A 9,715-nucleotide genomic window follows, 5' to 3' on the forward strand; every position below is an offset into this window, starting at 1 on the left:
AACACAAACCACTATGTGAATATAAAGCAAAATACTTTTTTGAATTGAGAAAAAACGTGTTACTCACCAGACGAAATGAAAAGATGTGATGAGGATGGCATTGCTTTCTAAAGCATTCCTCACACAGTAGTCACAACAGACAGTACATAGTCACAACAGACAGTACATCTATTTAGAAAGAAGAATGTAGAGGTGATTTTGTGCTTTCAGAAAGTGACTAAAATCAAAAAGATTGAATCAATCCTAACTTTTTCCCTCTTGCGTTGCAGTACACCAATGTTCAAGCGCCATCTTCTGGGTAACTGTTGAAAAATTTCCCAAAACTGAAGAGAATTCAGTCTGTACAAAATCTGGCGAATTATCTTTACAAAAGGCTGTTCTATATTAATTAAATGTTCACAAAAGTAATCCAGTTGTTTTAATTTCAGCGATGAATAATTTAAAGAGCCTATTGTGTCTGTTTGTGTAATGCTCATGTCCTATATGAACACTAAATACACCACTTAACATAGAAAATAACCAATTCATACATACTTGAAGCACTTAACATTAATTGGGAAAACCCTGCAATTGTTGCATGGAATTCCCAAATGCCTATCTGGTCTCTCCTTCTCTGCTGCTGTTGTTAGTTTAGCCGAGTTCTTCACTTCCTCAAACAGAAGCTTCAAGGATGCAAAGTTTTTTCTGCAAAGGGGGCATTTTACCATGGTGTCAAACTGGGATTTGGTCTGGTGATCTGCCCATATCTTCATGCATGAGATGTAAACATTATTTACACAGCCATACCTGTAAAAGCAATAAGCACTTAAAGGTAGGCATAAGTAACCACAGGAGAAAAACAACAAAAAAGCAATGCAGTTCATATATATATACAGTGCCTTGCGAAAGTATTCGGCCCCCTTGAACTTTGCGACCTTTTGCCACATTTCAGGCTTCAAACATAAAGATATGAAACTGTAATTTTTTGTGAAGAATCAACAACAAGTGGGACACAATCATGAAGTGGAACGAAATTTATTGGATATTTCAAACTTTTTTAACAAATAAAAAACTGAAAAATTGGGCGTGCAAAATTATTCAGCCCCCTTAAGTTAATACTTTGTAGCGCCACCTTTTGCTGCGATTACAGCTGTAAGTCGCTTGGGGTATGTCTCTATCAGTTTTGCACATCGAGAGACTGAAATTTTGGCCCATTCCTCCTTGCAAAACAGCTCGAGCTCAGTGAGGTTGGATGGAGAGCATTTGTGAACAGCAGTTTTCAGTTCTTTCCACAGATTCTCGATTGGATTCAGGTCTGGACTTTGACTTGGCCATTCTAACACCTGGATATGTTTATTTGTGAACCATTCCATTGTAGATTTTGCTTTATGTTTTGGATCATTGTCTTGTTGGAAGACAAATCTCCGTCCCAGTCTCAGGTCTTTTGCAGACTCCATCAGGTTTTCTTCCAGAATGGTCCTGTATTTGGCTCCATCCATCTTCCCATCAATTTTAACCATCTTCCCTGTCCCTGCTGAAGAAAAGCAGGCCCAAACCATGATGCTGCCACCACCATGTTTGACAGTGGGGATGGTGTGTTCAGTGTGATGAGCGGTGTTGCTTTTACGCCAAACATAACGTTTTGCATTGTTGCCAAAAAGTTCGATTTTGGTTTCATCTGACCAGAGCACCTTCTTCCACATGTTTGGTGTGTCTCCCAGGTGGCTTGTGGCAAACTGTAAACGACACTTTTTATGGATATCTTTAAGAAATGGCTTTCTTCTTGCCACTCTTCCATAAAGGCCAGATTTGTGCAGTATACGACTGATTGTTGTCCTATGGACAGAGTCTCCCACCTCAGCTGTAGATCTCTGCAGTTCATCCAGAGTGATCATGGGCCTCTTGGCTGCATCTCTGATCAGTCTTCTCCTTGTATGAGCTGAAAGTTTAGAGGGACGGCCAGGTCTTGGTAGATTTGCAGTGGTCTGATACTCCTTCCATTTCAATATTATCGCTTGCACAGTGCTCCTTGGGATGTTTAAAGCTTGGGAAATCTTTTTGTATCCAAATCCGGCTTTAAACTTCTCCACAACAGTATCTCGGACCTGCCTGGTGTGTTCCTTGTTCTTCATGATGCTCTCTGCGCTTTAAACGGACCTCTGAGACTATCACAGTGCAGGTGCATTTATACGGAGACTTGATTACACACAGGTGGATTCTATTTATCATCATTAGTCATTTAGGTCAACATTGGATCATTCAGAGATCCTCACTGAACTTCTGGAGAGAGTTTGCTGCACTGAAAGTAAAGGGGCTGAATAATTTTGCACGCCCAATTTTTCAGTTTTTTATTTGTTAAAAAAGTTTGAAATATCCAATAAATTTCGTTCCACTTCATGATTGTGTCCCACTTGTTGTTGATTCTTCACAAAAAATTACAGTTTCATATCTTTATGTTTGAAGCCTGAAATGTGGCAAAAGGTCGCAAAGTTCAAGGGGGCCGAATACTTTCGCAAGGCACTGTATATATATATATATATATATATATATATATATATATATATATATATATATATATATATATATATATATAGTAAACTATTTGTTTGGTGTGGAAGCCAACTTGACAGTCGGAGAGAGCACACAGGACGAAAGCAATATAATAAACTGGTATTTTTATTTATATTTGACTATGAATAAGGAAAACGAAAATAAACAAAAGAAAACCTGCCCTCTGGGCACTAACTGAACTGTTTTCCTTTTCCCTATCTAGCCCTGCAGAAGCTAACCTTCTAACAGGTAAACACAGTCACTTAGTGTTCAGACCACTGAGTGTAGTAGACGGGTAAATTTCTTCACTATACTTCAGTGAAACTCACATGGGCCAGCAGGTGGCACTGTTCCCCCGAACAGTGCAGGGACACCGGTAGTTATTCCCAGTTGCCCTCTGGTGGACACCGGTCACAGTTACAGCCTCACAGGCAAGTATAGACAGTATCCACGTTTTGGCAACCCTCAATGAATTATCAGTTTTGTAATCCTTTGTCTGCTCCTCCAGGTTCTTTAATTTTCCCCTTACTGAAGGAGGGACCGCCTGTGCTCCACTCTGTCCCTGAAGCGGTGATTTTTAACCGCCAGCCTGGTGTGTTCACCAATTATACCACAAACTACAACGTGTTGGTTTCTATGGGTTTCTTCAAAACCAAACAATAATACTTCCGTTTCTAAGTGTTTGTTTCCAAACCAAAATAACACAGTCCTTAAACACTTTGGCTTCTGGGTGTTTTGTTCCAGAAATAATAACACAGGTTTTTAACACTTTAGCTCCTGTGTGTTTGTTCAAGAAAAATAATAACACAGTCCTTCACACGGTAATTTCCAGGTTTCCGTTTCACGCAGCACTCGCTCTCTATGTACAACCCCTGGCTAGGCATACGCACAGGGTTATGTAAATATACAGAGTCCCGGGTACTATCTTCCTCTGTAAGTACACAGCGCGTCTTCACCTGTTTGGTATTATCACCAGTAATTCCTAACCCTGTCCCATATTTCCGTTTTTAAGACCACAGGTTATTTTACATTATACTTTCCCCAGGCTGAGCGTTTATGTCACGGCGGACAGTGCAGCTTATAATTTCACTCGGCTGTACCGATATACTCACAACAGTCAATCGAGTAAGCAGGTTACACTCAGCGGTGCAAACTTTCTTTTCACTTCAGCGAAAACATAGTAGTTTAAATGTTATTTTACCTCTCGGGTGTGGTTATCCAGGCTGTAGTACTCACGGCGTTTTTTCTCTATCACTCCTCGTAAACCTTTTCTTCACAGCTGTTTATATTGCTCCTCGTAATCCTTTTCACGTCACCCACGATTCTTTAACACGTTATTTCTTTTAACCAAACGTAGGTCTCACAAAACAATAAACCGGTATTACTTGCCTGAAATACCTTATTCACTTCTACTTTTCAGAAGTTTTACAGCAACCCAGTTGCGTCCTTCCTACACGCTCCCCCCCCTTGTACACTCCGGGGTCCTTTTTATCGTCCATTTCCCCTGCTACCAGGTCACCTGATCTCCTACTGCGCTCGGGCTTTTGGGAACTGAAGTCTTGTTGTTTTCTTCTATATGAGAGCGAAATACCAGTTTCCCCATGTCCCTGGTACTCCCTCCTCTTACTATAGACTGACCATCCTTCACAATATATATATATATATATATATATATATATATATATATATATATATATATATATATATATATATATATCAGTCAATTAATCACATATTTTTTCTATAGCGCCCCATATACATAATAAAATGTCTCAAGGAGCTTCACAATCTCTACTTAAAAACAAGAAAATATCTAATTATAAGCCTAGTTGAACAAAAATGTCTTCATTATAATTTTAAACAAAGAGATTGTGGGAACACTCCTGATGTCTCTGGGAAGAAAGTTCCAAAGTTTAGGAGCGAGACATCAAAAGGAGCGGGCACCAAAAGTAACTGTCCAAAAAGAAGGTAATCAAAGTAAGTAGGCATCAACAGAATAACGCTGTATACTTACGGACAAATTGGAAGGTGCCCGGCTATGCAAAGCCTTATAGTAAGCAGAATTACTATTATTTAAGTTACAGGGAGCCAAAGTAGGCCTAACAGAATGGGGGTTATGTGATGTCACATCCTAGTACGTATCAAGATTCTAGCTGCAGAGTTTTGAATCAATTGAAGCTTGGCTATAGTAGTTTTTTTGAAGCTTGGTTATAGTTTTTTTTATTTTTATTTTTTATCCAAGTACAATACATGGTATTTATAAATTCAGTGAGACATCTTTCAATGCTGGATGATACATTTCCACACATTAACTGCTTAATAGGGGCATAATTTGTTTCAAGGAATGGTTCCACCATTGATTTTAAATTAAAAACAGCAGAATGCTGCATTGTAAACAGCATCACTGCAAATAGGAAGATACTGTAATATACAGTTAACCATGTCTAATTTCTGATAGAGCTGTGGCTTACTCTTTACCAACATTATTAATCTCATTACATAATTAGGCTTTTTAGAAACTGAAAAAAAAGTATCTGTATAACTTACATTCATGTTCACATGGTAGTCTGAATTTCTTTAATAAAACCCTTAAGAGAAAAAAAAAAGTCTCATTAGTATAAAACATATACATTATATGCATGTTGTCCGCAAATTAAGATAAGTGGTAGCATAAATAAGTAGAATATCTGTTAATTTTTAAAAACTGCAATGGACATTGTTATTTCAATTAAAATGGGCATGGGCACGTTTTATATTACAACAATTACAATTGCACATAAATGATCTTACCAGCATATATGCTTGCAGAGGTATTTGTCTTTGAAAAACACAGAGCAAGTACAAGAGTGAGGGACTCCTAAACATACCTTAAAAGAAAATATCATAGTCATTCCACAAAACACTGCACTTGTCCAAAAGATCATTATGATTAGCACAGAAAAGGGTTACATGTATTGTAAATACGTTCTCTGTCAAAAGGCTAATCCAGTTTCTCTGCGTTTCTCATAAACAAGGGTGCACCATGGAATTGTCAAAATGCACCTTTTTAAATAGCAAATACCAAAACGTATTACCGGTATATTAATCAAAACTGATTTTAATAAAGAGTATGAAGTATGTGGAAGTCTTGTGAAAAGGGACTATCTTGGACATGGTTATTCATAAGGCTTAGTCATGTTATACTTACAGTAATATATTATTTCAGTACATTGAATGAAAAATGTATGCACCGCAGCGTACATATTCCTCTATGTTTTGATAGTTTAAAGTACGTTGTTGTAGTTGTTTTACTTACACTACAGCGTGAAGTCAGTCACTACAGAACACTTCCAGGTTACTGTTTGCAGCTGTTACCATAGTAACAGTTACATCAAATCCTAGTCAGATGGCCTCGTGTTCCACCAAGAAACGGCTGATCGTAAAGTTCAGTTGCAGTTTTTCATGTAGTCTTTTAGTTATTGCACCAAACGATTCCTAAATAGTTTGTTTAAAAGTGGTAATGCATTGTATTTACTATTCGTTTATGTGTATGTGTGTGTGTGTGTGTGTGTGTGTGTGGCGACGAAGAAAACTGTGTTTTGTTTCTAGCCGGTAAACAGCTTAGCTGTCCGGCTTAAGTTATATAGAGTAGGTTCATGAACAATTTTAGTTAGGGCTCATGATAGCTAGGTGTTTGTTTCGGTTTGTTTTGTTTTTGTATTTGTTTATTAAAATTAGCGCAACTGCGCTGTAAAAATCCAATTTCCTGTGTCCTGGGTCTGGTTTTTAAAGGGGCAACGCACCCAAGCGGGTGAGTTCTTTTACTATATATATATATATATATATATATATATATATATATATATATATATATATATATATATATATATATATATATATATGCAACATTAAACCTACCTGCTTAAAAATGTGTTTAACCCTTTAAACAACGCAGAAGTGTGAGGATAAACTCAAAGAGGCAGACATCAATTTATTTTTCAATCACACTGAAACTATTGAATTCGTCATTTCAGGGTTATTTTCATTTATTACTGTTGATTGTAATGCGTAGTGATAAAACTATATGAAAATAACCATGAAATAACGAATTCAATAATTTTGCTGGCCAATGACAGCTTAGCTGTCCGGCTTATATAGAGTAGGTTCATGAACAATTTTAGTTAGGGCTCATGATAGCTAGGTGTTTGTTTCGGTTTGTTTTGTTTTTGTATTTGTTTATTAAAATTAGGGCAACTGCGCTGTAAAAATCCAATTTCCTGTGTCCTGGGTCTGGTTTTTAAAGGGGCAACGCACCCAAGCGGGTGAGTTCTTTTACTATATATATATATATATATATATATATATATATATATATATATATACATATATATATATATATATATATATATGCAACATTAAACCTACCTGCTTAAAAATGTGTTTAACCCTTTAAACAACGCAGAAGTGTGAGGATAAACTCAAAGAGGCAGACATCAATTTATTTTTCAATCACACTGAAACTACTGAATTCGTCATTTCAGGGTTATTTTCATTTATTACTGTTGATTGTAATGCGCAGTGATAAAACTAAATGAAAATAACCATGAAATAACGAATTCAATAATTTTGCTGGCCAATGATCAACAACATTGTTAATATTATTACTGAGCACCCCTTTACTCTGTTCGGAATATTTTGGTGCTTAACTTTACATTCACATTTGCTGTAGGTCGCATGATCTGATTGCACCTTGACTGTTGGAGGAAGTTGTAAGTACAGCACATGAAGTGAATAACCACCAGGAAGCAGTATAACATCACATCAACGGTGTTGTCTTGTTGTATTTGAAATATTCCAAATTGAAGTATAACTCTCTCCAAGAGAAGAAAATGAGGACCAGTGATACAACTGGATGTAAAACATAGATTTTAACCCCTTGTTTAGCCCTGCTTTAAAATGTCACAGGCACATAGTTCATTAATCCTGGACCTGTTGCTGGGCTTTCTATTAAACATTCATTGCAAACACCTCCTGTTTAGTTGGTGATAGCTCTTAGATGTGTTTGGTAAGGGTAGCAGCAGGCCCCCACCCTCACATACATAACATTACATTTCCCTGACTGATCTGATGAAAGTAGGATGTTCTAAATGCAAATGATATCCTGGAGTGATATAAATAAGATTGTTGAGTTTTTTTTTCTGAAGGTGAATGAACAAGAAGAATATAAATCGTGTCAGTTGATTTAATTAATTTACTGAATTCATCACATATTGAAAACACACTTGGCAGACACAACCATTAAGGACATCGATGGAGATTCACATTTCCTGTCAATCAATATTCAAGTTAGGTGCTCTGCATTACTAATATAAAGACTCAAATTAATTAGCAGGAATCATTACACTGAAGTGCCACTACTACACAAGAGGTTTAAAATGCATTCATCCTTACACTGGGACCAACACATATTACCACTCATAATGGCACAACTTGAAATATTGTAATGCCTCAGTTTGTTTCCATGACTAATAGAATACAGATTAATTACACCATGCATTGCATATTAATAGTAGCAGCTATTTGGTTAGTATATGCTTGGTTATGGAAATGATATTTGTATTGTATTTGAGATTATTCTGGAGAATGGCAGGTTTCTAAGTGACAGGTTTTTCCCATTTGTGCTGTAAAAGTGAAGTATTGTCAGAAAGAACAAGACATGAGTTACAGACATAGGCCAAATTGTACTTGTCTAAATTTGAGTAATGTTTTATCAAACCTGAAAATGCAGAAAAGTTTTGCTTTTGACCAAGAGAAGCCAAAAGATACTCAGTTAATAGAGAAAAAAAAAAAAAAAAACATCTAAAACTGCAGACGCTAGGCGGGGTTAGTAGGGATTCTTGCAATATGTAGCAAGCACTTTGGTGGGCTGTAAAATATTGCATAAAAGCAGCATCTTCCTGTTGTAAGTCAGTTTAGATCACGATGGGGAAGACAAATGGTGATTTGACAGAATTTTATAGAAGGCTTGAACAATGAAATATCTTAGAGACCTGTCACAGCACATCATTATTAGCCATGCTTTTTGCAAACAATACTTCTCTATGATTTACCTTCCTTGCCTGCTATACCATGCTCTCACTGCATTTACTACGCACACTCTCTTTAGTACACTCTCCATAATGCACCTCAGTAAATCTTTATTTGGGTGTATTGTGAGCGTTATGGTAGATTTCTTATTTCTTATCCAACCCCTGTATCTTTTTTGACTATATTTTTATATAACATGCTCAGACCTGACATGCACGTTATTATGTAGTATTTGTCTAAGGCAGATAACCACTCACAGTTTTGATATCAGTTTAAAGTAAATACTGTACATATAAGAATACATCAATACAAAGAATACAACCCAAGTCAAAACCACCACTAGAGGGCGCAGTTGTTTAAGAAAAGAAGGTAGGTCATAAATAAAAACTGATCAGTTTTATTTTGCCCAGACAGACAATAAAGAATGCCTTCAAGGGTTATTTATTACAACCTACAATGCGAAACTGTGAAGGAACAAAATGATTAAGCAATTAGGAAAATTACATTTTATGAGCTGCAGTATGCTATGGGCTGGAACAGAAATAGATTGATGAAAGTCACAGAGATGTATGAGTTGCTTGTGACCTACATAAAATCAATCTGTTGTATTGTATTGACTTGTCTTATAAATTATGATTTCTCTGTTTTATTTTGAAATGCTCTGTCATCTGTTGACCACATAAAACCCTCTAAATCAATCCTGGCTCTCCTGAACTAGCATTTTGCCCTCATTACACCGTACCAGTGCTTTGGATACTGCTAGACATGGCTAAAAACTTCTCAAATGAAAAGTAAACTAGGGATTTCATTTTAAAATATGGGTGTTTTTTATTTTTTATACTACAGTATTGATGATGATTATGAAATATCCTTTATGCCAAATCAAATCAGTCTCTGTTAAAATGTCACCACATGCTATAGCATTAATATGTATGTTTTGGAGCAGGTTGTCTAAGGGAAAATAATATAGTATTGTAATACCATTGCCAGGCCACAATCAAAGCCTGTTAGATCCTTTATTTAGAGATATAGCTTTTAAATATTACAGAATAATCAAGAGGGCTGCTATCTGGATAATAAATTAGTCATGTGAGGCAGCTCATTCACACAAAAGGCTTGC

Source organism: Acipenser ruthenus, chromosome 10 (assembly GCF_902713425.1).
Source record: "Acipenser ruthenus chromosome 10, fAciRut3.2 maternal haplotype, whole genome shotgun sequence".
In the NCBI taxonomy this organism is placed as follows: Eukaryota; Metazoa; Chordata; class Actinopteri; order Acipenseriformes; family Acipenseridae; genus Acipenser; species Acipenser ruthenus.